This window comes from Mirounga leonina, unplaced genomic scaffold (genome assembly GCF_011800145.1).
Source record: "Mirounga leonina isolate KUSES-001 unplaced genomic scaffold, KU_Mleo_1.0 Mir_178, whole genome shotgun sequence".
Classification (NCBI taxonomy): domain Eukaryota; kingdom Metazoa; phylum Chordata; class Mammalia; order Carnivora; family Phocidae; genus Mirounga; species Mirounga leonina.
This window is the reverse complement of record NW_023270464.1, coordinates 18,936,244-18,955,771: the sequence shown is the minus strand read 5'-3', so window position 1 is coordinate 18,955,771 and position 19,528 is coordinate 18,936,244.

Here is a 19,528-nt window from a genome sequence, read left to right as displayed (position 1 = left end):
TCCTTCCTTCCTTCCTTCCTTCCTTCCTTCCTTCCTTCCTTCCTTCCAAGATTTTATTTATTTGAGAGAGAGAGAGAGAGTGTGTGTACAAGCAAGGGAAGGGGCAGAGAGAGAGAGAGGGAAAGGGAGAAGCAGACTCCCCACTGAGCGCAGAGCCCGATATGGGACTCAATCCCAAGACCCTGAGATCATTACCTGAGCTGAAGTCAGACGCTTAACTGACTGAGCCACCCAGGTGCCCCTGGTGCTGGTTTCTGCAGAGGTTTCTACTTGGGGGTTTCTACTCCTGTAAGTTGTGAGTCTCTGTATCTGCCTGCTGCCTGATGGTCTCTCCAGTTTTGGGAGCAGTGGTTTGCTCTGTGACCTTACTTCTTGTACAGATCTAAGAAGGGTTGTTGATTTTTTCAGTTTGCTTAGCTTTTCACTTGGTGTTAGGACAGCGTAGTGATTTCTGAGCTCCTTATATTTCAGACTGAAAACTGAAAGTCTCAGAAATATATTTTGTAAAATGTCTATAGATATCCCCACAAAATATGAACACTGTTAACTATCTTGATGCATTTTCATATATAAGAGCATATATATATAGTGTATATGCATGTGATTTGTACATTCCTATATAATATGTGTAACTGCTTTCACAAAATGTTGATTGAAGTTTGCACATCTTTGTATTTAGACTTTTAACTTAATTTACCTTTGTATTTTTCTATATCACTAGATAATCTTTTTTTTTAAATTAACATATAATGTATTATTAGTTTCAGAGGTAGAGTTTAGTGATTCACCAGTTGCATATAATACCCAGTGCTCATCACATCATGTGCCCTCCTTAATGTCCATCACCCAGTTACCCCATTCCCCCAACCCCCTCCCCTCCAGCAACCCTCAGTTTGTTTCCCATGATCAAGAGTCTCTTATGGTTTGTCTCTCTTTCTGATTTTGTCTTGTTTTATTTTTTCCTCTCTTCCTGATGATCCTCTGTTTTGTTTCTTAAATTCCACATATGAGTGAGATCATGTGATAATTGTCCTTCTCTGACTGACTTATTTTGCTTAGCATAATACCCTCTAGTTCCATTCACATCGTTGCAAATGGCAGGATTTCATTTTTTTGATGGCTGAGTAGTATTCCATTGTATATATACACCACATTTTCTTTATCCATTCATCTGATGATGGACATCTGGGCTCTTTCCAGAGTTTGGCAATTGTATATCACTAAATAATCTTGTTAATAGGAGTTAAAGTTTAATTATCATGTAACTAAAAGATGAAGCATGGTAGAAAACCCACCCATGAATCAAGGAAAGTTGGCTAGAAAACAAAGGTCAATTATATGTGAATCTTGACATAAAATTATTTTAGTTCAGTTAAAAAATGCATATTAAGTATTCTGCACTGAGGATACAGATAAATAGAACATAGACTTTGGCTTGAGAAGTGTATATCTAGCTAAGGAGAAGATGAACAGACAATGAAAGTAAAACATGGTAAGTGCCATGGGGTAGATGTGCACATACGGTGTAAATATATGACTATGTTTGGGGATGAGAGGAGAAGCACTTTACCCAGTTTGGGTGGCTTCTTTAAGTGGTAGCAAATGAGCTGAGTTTTTAACAATGACAAGAATTCACCTGGATGAATAGTAGGCTGAGGAAACCAGGTAAGTGAATTTTTTAAATGAATGAAATTTACCTCCTTCAAGTCACAAAACTTTTGTTTTAAATTCCAACTATGTTTGATAGAAGTCCTATACAAGCTAATCTTTGTCCCATTCCTCATAAAATAGGATTCTTTGACCATAGTCGTATTGGGAAGGTGTGGTTTCCATAGTGATTGACATATGGTGGGCTCTGCTCTACTTAGAATTATACCTGTGAGTTTCTGTTCTCTTTTCAAGAAAAATACAAGACTTTGAGACCAAAATGAAAATAATAATTAAGGAGGAACTTGGTACCTCCTACTAGCCAGTTCTTATTTTTTTTATTTGCCCTCCAGTACCGTGCCTGGTTCCACACCTTAGCTGGTCTGGGGCATCTCTTTCAGACACATAGCTGGCTTCCTGAGAAATACAGCTTTCAATTTTTTTAAATTAGGAGAGTATTTTAAAAAAATAAATATTAAACATAACTACAGTATTTAAAAAGTGAGCATTTCTGCTTGAAGCAAGGTGTGTGTGTGTGTGTGTGTGTGCACATTTATGCATTGAAGCATCCAGAGCACAAACCACTTCACATGCCCTTCCCCTGGAGGACCTGAATACAATTTACACACTACTGACTCAGAACAGAGAGCTATGAGAGATGAAGGGACTTGCAGGTGATTGAACTAAAAGTCTAAACCCCTCATTTTAGAAATGAACTCTAAGAGTTGTCAAGACATAATGGAATGATCTTGGGCTTTCACTCAAGAAAATGTAGTGAAATAATAACAGGAATACAATTTATTATGATTGGAGTACTTTCTGTGTATTCCACACTGTGAAAGCATTTTCTTTTTTTTTTTAACTGAAGTTTTCATTTTATTTTTTTGTGCATAAAATAGCAGCCATGGTTTTATCCAGTTTACTAAAGGTATCACCTTCAGAAGAAGTTACCTGCCCAATCTGCAAAACAAGAACAGTTATCTTCTGTTGAAAAGCTGGAAGCTTTTCAAACTTAGTTTTCTTCCATTTGTGTCATAATTTCCAAATAAATCAATGTCTCCAGCTAATGTGGGCCAGTCAAGTTCCCTACATGATCATCTCTTCCATGCAATCATCAAATAGCCACCTACAAGATTCTTTGGAACACTCTATAGTTTCAAAAAGCTGTTTAAAGTCTTGAGGGTATAGATCGGTTCTTTTCATGTCTCCATGTTTCTCTATTTGCTTCAATATAGGTGTTGCATTAACTGGACTCAATAGCTGTAAATGGTCCATTAGCTTGAAATTGTGCTTCATAAAACACTGCTTTAACATGTGAAAAAATACATCATAGTTAACAGATGTTAAATTTTCTGTAAATAAATTCCGAAGAGGAGTCGGTTGAATTAAATCTATGTTTTGTTCTACTTGTTTATTTATTTGTTCTAATGGTTTCTTATTCTTCAGTTTTTCTGTCTCCCACTTTGGCCATATAGGCTAAACGAGGACCAAGGCTCCACATGGAGAAGCTTAATCTTACAAGCTACTTGCCAGAGCACGCTTAATGCTTGATACAAGTGTGGATTTTGGGGACTTGCCACCAGTTTGTCATATTCCCTTTCAGTAATAAACATATTTAGTTCTACTTGTCCATAACTATATACAGAAGTAGAAGAATATAGGTCATTAAAAGCTTCCAAAGTATCTTTTTCTCATTTTTTGCTGGGAAGAGTTCCTACTCTTAATGGGGTATCTTCTGACCAAGGAACCGCTTCTATTCCCAAATGCCAAAAAAGCATTTCTGAAATCATAATGGACGGTCTTACTATTCCAAAATTTCTAGGATCCATTTTAAAGAAGTCACAGTAGACCACTTCTAGTTTTCCATTCACCTTTTTGCACAGGGACTCCAAATGTGGAAGAAAAGTTCTGTTAACTTTCAAGGGCAATCACTTTGGCCTTGCTTTCAAGCAATGCTTGAGTCAGGATTCCAGGACCTGGATTGCACTCCAGGAAGGGCTGGTCAGGGTTTTTACCTTCTTTCTTAGGATCTGCACCAAGGTCGTGACCAGTTTCGGACTGGTTATGTAACTCTTGGGCTCTGAGTGGTACTTGGGCAACCACGAGGGCGAGTCTCTGAAACCCTGATTAGGCACCAGCTGCGGGTGGAGGTCAGACAAGCCCCGGTGGTGCCCGGTGCGGACAGCCCTCCACCTCGCAGCTCCCGACCCCAACACGCAAAAGCTACCAGCGCCGGCAAAGGCTGGGAGCGCTAGCCGCGGGGGGAGCCCCGCCACCGGGACCAGCATCTTCAGCCTCCTTTCTATTCATTAACTTAGAAGAGTTTTTAAAAGATTTATTTATTTATTTGAGAGAGAGAGAACACATGGAAGTGAGGGACAGAGAGAGAGAGAATTCCCAAACTGACATCCCACTGAGAAAGGTAGCGGATGCTGGGCTGGAGCTCATGACTCAGATCACAACCTTAGCTGAAATCAGGAGTTGGACACTTAACTGACTGTGCCACCCAGACATCTCCATCTTAGAAATTTTTTTTAGTTGTGGTAAAATATATGTAACAAAATTGGCCATTTTAACTATTTTTAAGTGTACAGTTCAGTGCCATTAAGTATATTTATATTGTTGTGCAACCATCGTCACCCTCCATCTCCAGAGCTTTCTTTATCTTGCAAAACTGAAATTCTACTCATTAAGCAACAACCCCCATTCCCCTCCCCTAGCCCCTGGCAACTGCCATCCTGTCTCTATCTCTACAAATTTAACTACTTTAGGTAACCCCTAGAAGTGGAATCATACAGTATTTGTCCTTTTGGGACTGGCTTATTTCACTTAATGTAATGTCCACAGGTTCTTCCATGAGTCAGAATTTCCTTCTTTTCTTTTTTAAGATTTTATTTATTTATTAGAGAGAGAGCGAGCAGACAGGTGGGGGGGTGGGGCAGAGGGAGAGGGACAAGCAGACTCCAGCTCAGCAGGGAGCCCAACACAGGGCTCCATCCTAGGACCCTGGGATCATGATCTGGGCTGAAGGCAGAGGCTTAACTGACTAAGCCACTGCGGTGCCCCAGAATTTCCTTCTTTTTTAAGGCTGAATGATATTCCATTGTATGAATATACTGCCTTTTGTCTATCCACTCATCTGTTGATGGACACTTGGGCTGCTTTCACCCCTTGGCTATTATAAACAATGCTGTTATAGTCTTGGGTCTAAAAATTCATCTTCAAGTCCCTCCTTCCATTTCTTGTTGGATATATGCTCATAAGTCAAATTGCTGGATTAAATCTTAATTCTATTTTTTATTTTTTGAGGAACAACCATACTGTTTTCTATAGCAGTGCCATTTTACATTCCCACCAACAGTGTACAAGGGATCCTATTTCTCCACATTATTGTCAAAACTTGCTCTTTTCCTTCCTTTTTTCCTTCCTTCCTTCCTGTAATAGCCATCCTAATGGATGTGAGGTGGTATCTCATTGTGGTTTTGATTTGCATTTCTCTAGTGATGAGTGATGTTGAGCATCTTTTTATGTGCTTACTGGCATTTATATATTTTCTTTGGGGAAGTATCTATTCAAATTCTTTGTCCATTTTTATTTTTTAAAAGACTTTTATTTATTATTTTTTTGAGAAAGCGAGAGACAGTGTGAAGCAGGGAAGGGGCAGAAGGAGAGAATCTCAAGCAGATTCCACGTTGAGCAAGGAGCCCCATGTGGGGCTTGATCTCATGACTCATGAGATCATGACGTGAGCCACAACCAAGAATTAGAGGCTTAACCATTGAGCAACCCAGGGGCCCTAAGTTCTTTGTTCATTTTAAAACTAGGTTGTTTGTTTTTTGTTGTTGAGTTGTGGGAGTTCTATATATATATTCTTGATATTAACCCTTTATAATATATGACTTGCAAATATTTTCTCCCATTCTGTGGGTTGCCTTTTCACTCTGTTGATTGTTTCCTTTGATGCACCAAAGCTTGTAATGGAGTCCAGTTTATCTATTTTTGCTTTTGTTGCCTGTCTTTTTGGTGTCATATATAAGAAAACAATGCCAAATCCAATGTCAAGGAGATTTCCTCCTATGTTTTCTTCTAAGAGTTTTATATTTCAGCTCTAATATTTAGGTCATTTGTCCATTTTGAATTAATTTTTTAATGTAGTGTAAGGGAAGAGTTGAACTTCATTCTTTTTCATGTGGATATCCAGTTTTCCCAATGTCTGTTGAAGCAATCTAACTTTCATTAAGCCATAGAGCTAGATAGTAGCAGAGATGGGCCAGAACTTCAGTTCCCTGATTTCCTTCGTTTTTAGGATTTCCCCTGATATTCTTTGTCAGTGCCCCATTGCCCACCATCTTCAATAACTAGGTCATTGCTATAATTGCACAGAGATGTTATGGAGCATACACTCTAAGAGTATACTTGCATTTTAAAGGAAGAATTTGTTGTCCCCAGTTTTTTTTTTTTTTTAATAAGGAGGTCATACAGTACTCCCTGCCCAACTGGTCATCCAGCTACTCCCCACCCAACTGGTCATCCAGCTACTCCTCTACTTTACTGTTCCATTGAGTCTGGAAAGGAGACCAAATCACAAAGATTTGGCTTCATGGTAACATGTCATTCATGCTTTACTTCACATACTTGTTTTTACTAAACCATGGGGCTCCTTAAGAATCAAGGATCTTCTCCCAGGGAAAGAAAATGGGCTTGTTTAATAAAGTGTAAATATTTGGAAATATGACTTATGAAATGATTAATGTAAGAAGTCCAGACTTAGTTAACTTAATTTCTGAACTACATTCTATCTACTGAGATTCTCTTTGATCATGATTCTAGTTTGATTCACATCTAAACTGCCTTCTCTCTCATTTTCTTTGCAAGAGTTGGTATTTAATGTATTCCAGAGGGAAAGATTTAATAAATTAAGGAGTAAAACTATTTGAAAATCACTTTCAGAATGTGTTAAACGGGACAAATATCATTCAATGTAAGCCTGTACAACCCGATATATATTGGGTCCCACATGGTCTAGCTTTGGCAAGGTGTTATATTTAAAGAAATATAACCCAGTGACTGGAAGCAATTAAAAGCAATTCCAATATTATCAATCATATGGTTATTGATTAACATTAAAGTGGATTCTTGGAGCACCTGGGTGGCTCAGCCTGTTAAACATCCAACTCTTGGTTTTGGCTCAGGTTGTGATCTCATGAGTCGTGAGATCCAGCCCTGTTTTGGGCATTGTGCTCAGTGGGGAGTCTGCTTGAGGATTTTTTCCCTTTGCCCCTCCTCCCACTCCTGCATGCTCTCTCTCTCTCTCTCAAATAAATAAATAAATCTTAAAAAAAAAACATTAAAGTGGATTCAATTCATAACCCACATTTCTTTCAATCTCTGCCTCTTTCACATACTTGCCCCACCCCACACTTGCAGTCAAATGTCCTATCCAGTGGTCTCTTCTAATTTATTCTCTTCTCTCTTTCCTTCTGGAGTTCTTTTTTCCTCCTCAGCCATTTGCCTCCTCGAAGATTTGATTGGCATGCCAAAGGGATGGGAATGAGCACCTCTCATCACTTTTGTCCAAGCCACTGTCATTTCTAGCCCCAAATTACTGTATTAGCATCTAAACTGGTTTCCATGCTTCTGCTCCTGTCCCTTACTGTTGGTTCCTAATACAGAAGCCAGATGATCCTTTAAAATTATGTCAGTCTTACCTTTCCCCCCTCCTGAGTATTTATTTGTTTATTGTCTGTTTCTCTTACTAGACCCTAAGCTCCTCCATAGTGGGGAATTTTGTCTGTGTGTTTCCCTGTTGTATCCTCAGTGACCACAACAATGGCTGGTATACGAGGGGCACCCCAAATTTGTGGAATGAAAAACTGAGCTGATTAATAATTTTTTTTTGCTTCTTTTGTCTGTGCTATTTCTTCTGTATAGAATGCCTTCTGCAAGAGTTGGCATGATTTCAGCTTCAGATTACAGAAAAGACAGCATGCTTTAGTTTATAGAAGCAAATATAAACAGATTTTCAACATGGACAATACAGTACCATTAAGGCTTCAAAACCAATGAGGAAAACAAATCTTCTGTCTCAAGGAAAACAAATTCTGTATTTCTGGCTGCCTTCCTGCTCCTTGCCATGCCAAAATTCACAAATATATCTATATCTATATATCCCCCTCCCAGTAGTCTCCTTTTAATAAAGGGGGGATTAAAAGGAAAGAAGTAGCTTCAACAGTAAGGAAGTTAATGTGCTCACATAACTGGAGCTACAGAGATAGCCAAATTTTAGCAGCTGGACAATGACCTTGAGCTTGCAGGTGCTTTCGATTTCTCCCTCTGACATCTGGTACTGCTGTGTGGACACCTCGTATCCTCATTCCATCTTCCATCCAGCCATTGGTGCAGGAATAAACTCTGAACAGTGGTGTCAGCACCTGGCTTCAGCTGCATAGGGTGTTTTTCACTCTCTGACCCAGGGATTTCCTGATATCAGCCTTTGGGACTCTTGTGGGAACCAAGTGGGGGGCCAGCGGGACACTTGTGCATAATCAAACCTGTAAGTATGAAGAAGTTAACATTCCATGGGCAACATTTGACCAATGGGAGATGAAAACTGGCAGAAAAATTATTTGCTCTCCCAAATGTCCAATGGTGACATTTCTGAGTTATAGTCTGTATAATTCTTCAGAGTTTCCCAGCAGGAGCAGTGTTTGGTTGTCAGCAGTAGTGACTAGTTTGCTAATGTGCCCTTGTATTTACTCTCCTTTTCTCCTTGTTTTGTTCTTCAGAATCTTCTCAGTCTTGTTCCCTGGGGTCATCTTAAATAAACTACCTGTATGCAAATCCCTTCCTCAGGCTCTGCTTTCAGGAGAAAATTAAGTTAAGACAGCTCTTACCTGAAAGGACCCAGGAAACTCGTCACTCAGGATGGGTTCTGTGACTGGATCCCTCACTGGCCTGATAGTGGTAAGGACCCTGTTGTTGGTGGAAAGTAGGGTGGTGTGAAGCCTTGGCCTGTGGTACCATTACAACTAAGACTTTCTATGATGGAGAATTGGATGAAGAACAGGTAAAACCCTGGCTTAGGAGTAGGTAACTTAGGTTAAGACCTAGCCATGGGGTTAATGCTCTTCCTCTCCATGGTTGTAAAATGGCCGCCAGTAGGAAGCAGGGCGATTTGTTTCCTCTTTCAGGTCCAGGAAAGAGAAAGAGTAGATTTCTCTTTAGTGTGATCTCGTGGACCGACTTGAACCAATTTCTGTTACAAAGAAATGCTATTAGGCTTGAGTTTCTGAGTGAATCATGGACCACAGCACTGGAATAACCTACTGGAATTATTGGCCTGGTGAACTTAGGTCAGTCATGGGACCCTCATGGGGTTCACATCTTCTCCGAACTTTTCTAAACTTCACAGTTGCTTAGGGAGACCAGATTGGATGCTAAGGAACCAACTACAGTGTCCACTACCCCCTTCTTCTCCTGGTCCCCATGATGAACTCGACCTTCTTCAAGACACTGTTAGAGCATCACCTCTTTTGTGAAGTCTTGTGTGGGGCAGGCTTGTCTCTTCTGCCGTATATCTGGACATAAATATGGTAGCGGTCTTGAAAGCACAGGCTTTGAAGCCAGTTCACCCAACTTCCTGGTTGCTTGACCTTGGGAAACTTTTTTAAACTCTCTGTATTCTCACAAGTAAAAAGGTACTTACCTCACAGAGTTGCTATAAAGATTAAATAAGTTAGAACACATAAGTGGCCTAGAATGGTGCCTGGTAAATAGTTAGTATTCAGTAATGTTAGCTATTATTAATATGGTTGTACATATAGGTATACATATTAATATATTTTATTTTTTTAAAAACATTTATTTATTTATTTATTTATTTATTTATTTATTTATTTATTTATTTATTTATAGAGTGAGTGAGCTGGGGGAGAGGCAGAGAGAGAGGGAGAGAAGAGAAACTCCAAGCAGATTCCCCAATGAGCAGAGGGCCCAATACAGGGGTCAATCCCAGGACCCATGAGATCATGACCGGAGCCAAAGTCAAGAGCCTGACCCTTTAATCAACTGAGCCATCCAGACATCCCTAATATATTTTAAAACATATTTCATCCTTATGTATCTGTTATAGGATTTCACTTCCTGTCATCTCTGTGTCTCCATTGTTTGAAGTGAATACATTTCTGTTGAATGAACAGATAGTACAGAATACATGTTATAGGGGCGCCTGGTGGCTTAGTCGGTTAAGTGTCTGCCTTTGGCTCAGGTCATAATCTTAGGGTCCTGGGATCAAGCCATGCATCAGACTCCCTGCTCAGTGGGGAGTCTGCTTCTCCCTCTGCCTCTCTCTCTCCCCAACCTGTGCTCTCTCTCTCTCAAATAAATAAATAAGATTAAAAAAAAAGAGACTTAAAAAAAAGAATACATATTATAGAAATATCTGGAAGGGAGAGATTGCTGTGGAGAGCTGAGAGAGGTAATAGGGTGGTTTGGTCAGGTTTATTGGAGGAGGTAGAATCTCAGCAGGAACTTAAAAGATAAATTGGCTTTTTATAGAGTTAAAGACTGGAAATAGAATGAGGAATTATGTGTGTAAAGATATAGAAGAGAAAATAAATACAAAATATTTGAGGGAATGGATACATTTGGGTAAAATGGAAGTGGTGGGAAGGGACGAGAGGAGGGATAAAACAGGACAGCTAGGATGGAACCAAAGTGAGGATGAGTCAAGACTTTTAGTGGAAGAAGGGTAATTTTGTGCAAAGAGCCCAGGCTTGGAACTATATCATGATTTGACTCTAATCCCACCACTTACTGTTTGTGTGGCTTTAGACAAATCACCTGACCATTCTAAGTTTGTTTTCTTATCTGTAAAATAAAATGTGCATAACTTGCAGTGTTTTTAGGAAGATTAGCAAAAATATGCATATAATGCCTTTCAAGTGGTAGGCACATGGTAAAGGCATCTGTAAAGTTGACGGTTATAGTGATAGGTAGGGTTAAAACCTTTTTTTAAATATAGGGAGAGTGGCATTTTAACATCATTTGATGGTAGCATAATTGAACCATCAAAATTTATAGAGTGATAAAATCCAGGAAATGAACCAACACATCTACCAGACATCTCCAATGTATGGAAATCGTGGCCTTCTTTGGTTGATTGGCAGGCAGCAAAGGGTAATGGGAATATTTAAAATCCTGTCATGAGGTTATGTGGATTTCTTTCTTTCCTCTTTAAGATTTGGGTTTATAATTCTGTTTTCAAGAGACCATTGCTTTCCTTATAGAATTGTTTGTTTTTTCTGCACTGTCATGTGGCATCTTCCTTTTTAAAAACCAACAACCCAAATGAAATTTTCTTGGTAAGTTCATGTCCTGGATTTTACTATGGTCAAACCTGAAGTTCCTCGCTGCCAGGACAGGGAGTGGAAGAGATTCTGATTCTTTGCATCTTAAACCTTTCTCTGGTTAAAACTGTAGCTAGTGGGGTGCCTGGGTGGCTCAGTTGGTTAAGTGACTGCCTTCGGCTCAGGTCATGATCCTGGAGTCCCAGGATCGAGTCCCACATCAGGCTCCCTGCTCAGCAAGGAGTCTGCTTCTCCCTCTGACCCTCCTTTCTCTCATGCTCTCTGTCTCTCATTCTCTCTCCCACAAATAAATAAAATCTTAAAAAAAAAAACTGTAGCTAGAAGGACTTTATCACTATCACATTATTCTTAGGCAAAGGCCCACAAAGAGTGAACACTGGTGCTTTCAGAATGTGCTGGTTTCCATGTTGTAACATATGTTGTGACTTATCCTTTGTACCCATGAACCAATAGCTGCCTAATGGCCTCTAGGCTCTCATCTGGTATTCTTTGGTTCTTTTCAAAATATAAATTGATGGTGGATTTTCCCATTTTTATTCTAATTATCTTAGTCTTTGCTGTTTTAATCAAACAGTTTAGGAGGTCACTGCATTCACATTCCAAAAATGAAAAACATAAAACGAAGGTGTTCTCTACAATGCATTTTTATTATTGAAGGGAATTGTCACAATTCACAATAGTATTCTGTGGGAAGAGGACGTGGAAAATTTGACAGCTGTCCCTTATGTTTCCTGAAGAAAATGGGCGAAAAAGGCTTTTGATTAAGTGAAATTTATCTCTTAGGGCTTGAGGAATAGAAAAAGGTAATTTAGTTTCTACAGAAAATTTTTGGTAAGAGAGGTGCCTTGAATTTAAAGTGATTTATTTACATATCTGACTCAAAACAAATCTGAAAAGAAGCCTTAAAAAAGATCTTCTTTTCAGATTTTCAGTTAGAAATTAGAATTAGCATTTCTTTACCTATTAGAAAAGGATAATCCCATTCATTGGAGGCAATGTACCATCATGGCTAGTATCAGCCCTGGTTTTGGAATGAGATAGCTTAGGTCCATCTCCTGGTTTCATTATTTGCTATTATGTGAGCTTTGGCAAGTTACACAACTTGTCTGAAAATGGTACCTACCTCATAAAAATATTGGGAGGGTTAAAGAGTTAGCAAATCAATTTCTACTTTCCATAAGATTTAAAAAAATATTTATTTATTTGAGAGAGAGAGAAAGAGCAAGCACAAGCAGGGGAGGGGAGGGCCAGAGGGGGAAAAAGAAGTGGACTCCCCACTGAGCAGGAAGCCTGAGGTGGGACTTGATACCAGGACCCCAAAATCATGACCTGAGCTGAAGGAAGATGCTTAACCAACTGAAGTACCTAGGCATCCCTCAGTAAGATTTAATAAGTAATGGTAAGCCATTAATCTTGTGCATCAACTAGAAAAAATTTAGAAATCATATTTTAAAAGATATCTGAGGGGAGTGGAAATAAAAAGGACTAAGTGAACTTCCAAAGCTAGAAGTGCTCTTTGTAGGGGAGCTGATTTTACTTTTTTTTCCTTATACATATTTGCTGAGTCTGATCATGGGTTGAGGAACAGGCAGAGGGACTATACTAGGGGAGGAGAAACCAGCAGAGATTTAGACTTCCATATGGCTTGATATGCTGGTTTGAAATTTAGAGAACCCCCCAAATGTCGGACAGTTTACCTGATAGGATATTTGTTGAATGCTGAGTGGGGGGATTTATGAAGCTAGGTGCTGGACTGGAGAGGCAGATGAAATGCTTTTGCATCTCACAGTGCTTATGAGAAAAATTTCCCCTGGAGTCGATGTCCTACAACAAATGTATGACAGATCTCATCTTTGAGACATATAAAAACAGGAGTGAAACTAATCTAAGTAAAGCTACTCCCTAACTCCTTGGAAACTTAATTCCTGAATGGATCAAGGTGATCAACACCTCATCCTATCTACCTAACAGGGGGCAAGATGAACCATTTCTGGAGCAAAATAAAAAGTTCAGTTTTCAGTGGTTTCTTCACATACAATAAAAAAAATAAAGATACATGCAAAGAGGCAAGAAAATTTTTACTAGTAATCAATAGAAAAGACAAGTAGACTAAATCATCCAAATGTTGAAGTTAGTAGATTTTATTATAAATATATTAAATAAAATAGAGGAAAATATGAACAAAATGGACAAAAAGAAAACTTCAAAAAAGCCTATGCAAAGTAATCAAGTGGACATTTAAAAAATGTAATGTTTAGACTTAAAAACTCATTGGATGGGTTTAACAGCAAATTGGCCACAGCAGAAAACAAATTAAATGAACTCAAAGAAAATTTAATGGAAAATAGTCAAGCTAAAGCACAAAGAGGGTAAAAAAGGAATAGAAAAAATATAATGTAATAGAAATGTAGGACAATATCTAAATGGTTTAATGATGTATAACATATATGCTCTTTTTTTTCTTTTTTAAGTGATTTTTAAAAAGATTTATTTATTTATTTATTTATTTATTTATTTATTTATTTATTTAAAAGAGAGAGAGCAAGGGGAGGGACAGAAGGAAAGGGAGTGAGAGAGAATCTCAAGCAGACTCTGAGCTGAGTGCAGAACCCAAACTGGGGCTTGATCCCATGGCCCTGAGATCATGACCTGAGCAAAAAACCAAGAGTCAGACACTCAACTGACTGAGCCACCCAGGTGCTCCTATAGTTTTTTTTTTTAAAATTATCTATTTATCTAGAGAGAGTAGGAGTGGGGGGAGGGTCAGAGGAAGAGGTAGAGAGAGATCCCAAGCAGACTCCATGCTGAGTGTGGAGCCTGACACGGGGCCTGGTCCCACGACCCGGAGATCATGACCTGAGCCGAAATCAAGAGTCGGCCGCCTAACTGACTGAGCCACCCAGGTGGGCCCATATGTGCTCTCTTGATCTAAGAGCATAGGAAAAAGATAATAGGTCAGAAACAACATTTGAAAAATAGAAGTTGAGAATTTTCTAAAACTGATAAAAGACATTAACCCACAAATTCAAGATGCTCAGAGAACCACAATCAGGATAAATATAAAGAAAAAAAATACATGGGATCATCATAATTAAACTTCTGGAAGAAAATATAAAGAGAAAATATTAAAGGCAGTGAAAAGAAACTACTTTTGAAGACGGATAACAAGACTAACAGCAGACTTTTCAACTGAAAGTATGAAGCAGGAAGACAATGAATGACATCTTAAATCATTAAAGAAAAAGAGAATTTCATCTTCAAATTCAATGCATAGTGAGAAATAACCTTTAAAAATAAAGGTGAAATAAAGACATTTTATGTCAAGAAAAGCTGAGAGGATTGTTAGTCTCTAGCAGAACTTCACTACAAGAAATACTAAAATGAGTAGCTCAGACTGAAGTAAAAGGATCTTCAGTAGATGCACAGAATTCCAGGAAGTCATGAAAACCAAACTAGAAAATATGTGGTTATAGACATATAAAAATATTGATGTTTTAAAAGAACAATAATAACAATATCTTGTGGGTTTTCATATACAGTTGGTTTTGAACAGCACAGGTTTGAACTGTATGGGTCCACTTATAAGCAGGTTTTTTTTTTTTTGATAAATACAAAACAGTATTGTACATTACATGTACAATACAAAACAGTATTGTAAATGTATTTTCTCTTCCTTATGATTTTCCCCTCTAGCTTATGTTATTGTAGGAATACAGTATATAATATGTAGAACATACAAAATATGTATCAGTCAACTGTTTATGTTATTGGTAAGGCTTCTTGTCAACATTAGGTTATTGCTAGTTAAGTTTTGGGGGAGTCAAAAGTGATATATGGATTTTCGACTGTGTAGGGGTCAATGGCCTTAACTCCCATATTGTTTGAGGGCCAGCTGAATATACTACATATACAGTATAATCTATAAAATATATAGTACTTTGCTACATAAAAAGTTGCCCTATCAAAACTCTATAGCTTGACCAATGCTTGGGACAGCTTTATGTTTGTAAGAACTCTCTTCAGTCCACATCAGTCACCCCATGATAGAAATGTTATGCTAAGGCTAGTCAACCTTGGGGTGCATCTGCCTTTGGCTCAGTTCATGATCGCAGGGTCCTGGGATTGAGCTCCGCATCAGGCTCCCTACTCAGTGAGGGGTTTCCTTTTCCCTCTCCCTCTACTCCTCCTCCTCTGCTCATGCTCTGTCTCTTGCTTTCTCTCTCTCAAATAAAATCTTTTTTTAAAAAAGGCTAGTCAACCTTATTTTATAGCAAGTTTTAAAATGTGGTGTCAGGCTGATATCTAAAGGTCAGGTGATAAAATGAAATTCAGTAGTCTGAAAGGATTTATTTGAAATGTATAAGGAGAGAGAGACTATTGGATCAATTTTCTGTTTCTGCATGGGAGATGAATAGCTCAGAAAATTTGCTTGGACAAAGCAGCTGGTCTAACTACTTAAAAGGATTTAAGTCTGTTTACTAATCCTTACACTTAAAATTCAGTCATTGTAAAAGAAAAAATATGAAAACAGGGGTACCTGGGTGGCTTAATCAGTTGAGTGACTCTTGATTTCAGCTCAGGTCATGATCTCAGGGTCTTGGGATTGAGCCCTGTGTCAGGCTCTGTGCTGACCATGAAGCCTGCTTGAGATTCTCTTTCTCCCTCTTCTTCTGCCCCTCCCCATCATTTGTGTGCTGTCTTTAAAAATAATAATAATAAAAATTTGAAAACAGCACAAAGATCAGGAAGAATGAAATGGAGTTAAACTTTTGTAAGATTTTTGCATTGTTTGGGAAGTGATAAATGAAAAGGTAAAGTGCAATTAGTTAGAGTTGCACTATAAAATCTCTAGAGTACCTAAGTAAAGTAAAAATACTATAAGGGGAACAGAAAAGCAAATTGAGTATATGTACTGATTTAATTAAAAACCTTGATCATTGAGAAAGAAGGTAGAAAAAAGATAAAGAAACAATGAAAGATGGGACAAATAGAAAACAGAAACCCCTAAATGCTTGGAAATTATGCCACATACCTCTAATAATTCCATGGGTCAAAGCAATCACAATAATCATTAGATAATAGTTTGAACAAAAATGTATATGAAACATATCAAAACTTAACCAAAGCAGTGTTTAGAGGGAAATTTATAGTTTTAAAGGGTATTAAAATTAATAATCTAAGTTTCAATTTGAAGAAGAAAAAGTCAGAAAATTAAATCAAATGGAAGAAGGAAGAAGGAAATGAAAAAAATCAGAATTTAATGAAATAAAATGCAACAGAATAAAATTTACAAAATTTGTTTTTAATTGGTAAGATAATAAAATTGATAAATCGCAGGCAAGGAATAATAATAATAAAATTACCAAAATCAGAAATGAAAAATGAGTCATCATCACAGCTAATAAATTTGAAAACTTAAATGAAATGGATGAAGTCCTTGAAAAGAAATAGTTTGGCAAAGCTGATATAAAAAGAGAGAGAAAATATGAATAGTTCTATAGCTAATAAAATAATTGAATTTATAATAGAAATCTTCTCATAATGAAAACTTTAATAATTTCACTGGTGAACTTTTTCAAACTTTTAAGAAAGAAAGAATACCAATGCATACAAATTATTCCAGAAAATAGAAGTGAGGAAAACTTTTCAGCTCATTTTATGAGGCCAGCACAACTTTGATATAGAAAGTTGATAGAGACATTACAAGAAAGCAAAATTATAAGTTGACATCTCTCATAAACACAGAGTATATTTTTAAAAGATTTATTTATTTATTTGAGAGAGAGAGCATGAGCGGGAGGGGCAGAGGGAGAGGGAGAGAGAATCTCAAGCATATTCCATACCTAGCATGGGGCATGGGGCTTGATCTCATGATCCAGAGATCACGGCCTGAACCAAAACCAAAAGTCAGACTCTCAACCAACTGTGCCATCCAGGTGCCCCAAACATGAATATTTTTAATATAAAAATATTAAACAAAATATTATCAAATCAAATAAATAATATATAGAAAAGATACTATATCATTGCCAATTGGGGTTTGTTTGGGGAATATGAGATTGGTTTAGCATTCAAAAGTCAATCAGTGTAGGCACACCTGGCTAGCTCAGTGGATAGAGCACGTGACATGATCTGAAGGTTGTGAGTTTGAGCCCCATGTTGGGCATAAAGATTACTTAAAAAACAACAACAAAAGTTAATCAATGTAATTGTCATTATTAATTGCATAAAAGAGTAAAACTATATGGTTATCTCAATAGATGGAAAAAAATTTGACAAATTATTTATTATGTACTTTTCAGCAAACTAAAAGAAGAAAGGAAGTTCTTTAATATGATAAAGGTTAAAAAAATAAGCACCCATGGCTAATATCATACTTAATGGTAAGAATGCTTTCCTTATGAAATCAGGAGTAGGATATTGCTTTTCATTATCACCACTTTTATAATTAACATCATACATAACAATATGAAGACTTTTTCCCCTGAATTTAAGAATAAGACAAGGATGTCCAGTATTACCATTTTAATTCAACATTGTATGAGAGGTCTTCACAGGAGCAATAAGGCAAGAAAAAGTTTAAATAAGAAATAGAATGTTGGAAACAAAAAGTAAAATTTGTCTTATTCATATATATTATATACCTTCAAAATCTGAAATAACATACAAACTGTTAATATTAATAAATGAATTTAGCAATGATACAAAGATATAAGATATGAGGACAATATATTTAATATTTAATAAATACATTAAAATCAATGTACTTTGATACTGGATATAAAGCCAACATAACAATTTTTATTTTGGTATACTAGCAACAAATAATGGGTAAATGAAGTTAAAGTACCAGTTACAATAGAATCAAGAGTGTAAAAATACTTAAACATAATACTAACAAAATATGTGCTAGATCGCTTCACTGTAATCTATAAAGTAATACTGAGAGAAAGGAAGATCTGAATAAATGGAGAGATATACAATGTAAAAGGAGTAGAAGAAAGTATTGTTAAGGTGTCAATTCTCACCAAATTCATCTATAGATTTAGGGCAATTCTAATCAAAATCCCATCAGGGTGTGTGTCTGTGTGCACGTGTGTATATGGGTAAATCAATAATTTGATTCTAAAATGCATGTGGAACCTCTGAAACAATACATTATATGTTAAAAAATAGTAGGAAGGGAAAAATGAAGGGGGGGCAATCGGAGGTGGAGACAAGCCATGAGAGACTGTGGACTCTGAGAAACAAACTGAGGGTTTTAGAGCAAAGGGGGGTGGGGGGATAGGTTAGCCCAGTGATGGGTATTAAGGAGGGCACGTATTGAATGGAGCACTGGGTGTTTTATGCAGACAATGAATCATGGAACACTACATCAAAAACTAATGATGTAATGTATGGTGACTAACATAATAAAATAAATTTTAAAAAAATGCACGTGGAAAAGCTGGAGACCTAAAGGGGCCAAGACAATTTGGATGAAGAACAAAAAAGTTGGTGAGCAAACATTATCAGATTTCCAGACTTATAATAAAGGTAAACTAGTTAAGACAGTGTTGTGTTGGTACAAGGATATGCACATAGACCAATGGAATAGAATGGGGAGTTTAGAAATAGATCCACTCTAGGTGGTCCTTTGATTTACAACACAGGTGCTATTGTGAGCCAATGGGTAAAAGTGGTCTTTTCCATAATGTTTCTGGAACATCTGGATATCTATGGAGAAAAAATAAACTTGGACCTACTACATCCCATACATGAATAGAGGATAGACCAAAATATGAAGGGTAAAACAGAAAGGCATTCCAGAAGAAAACATGAGGATAATAGATGCCTGACCTTGATGTAGATTGGATTTCTTAAATAGGATCCCCCAAATTATATGATTAATATTTTAATCCTAGAAGAAAAAAACTGATAAATTGTATTTCATCAAAATTACGAGAATAAAAACATAAGCCCCAAACCGGGAGAAGATATTCAAACTACATCTATCCAATCAAAAACTCATATTAAAAAAATAGAATGCCTTACAGATCAGTAAGAAAAAGACAAGGAAAGGACTTGAAATGGCACTTCACAAAAGGATATTCAGCCATTTGAGGAGGTCAACATCATTAGTCAACAAGGAAATGCAAATTAAAACCACACTGAAATATCACTACACACCCATGAGAATGGCTAAAATTAAAAACACAATGCCAAGTTATGGCAAAGAAGTAGAATATCTGGAATTCTCATACTACAGGTGGGTCTGTAGTTGCAAAACCACTTTGGAAAGCTGTGAGTTAATATCTACTAAAGCAAAGCATGTACTTACCCTATGACCTAGCAATCCTACTCCTGGTTACATACCCAAGAGAAAAGTGCATATGTCTATCATACACTTTACTTGACACCAACTGTATTCATAATAGCCCCAAACTGGAAGCAACTCAAATGTTCACCCTCAGGAGAAGGAATAAATAACTTGTGTTATATTCAGACATCGCAGTATTATACAGTAAGAAAAA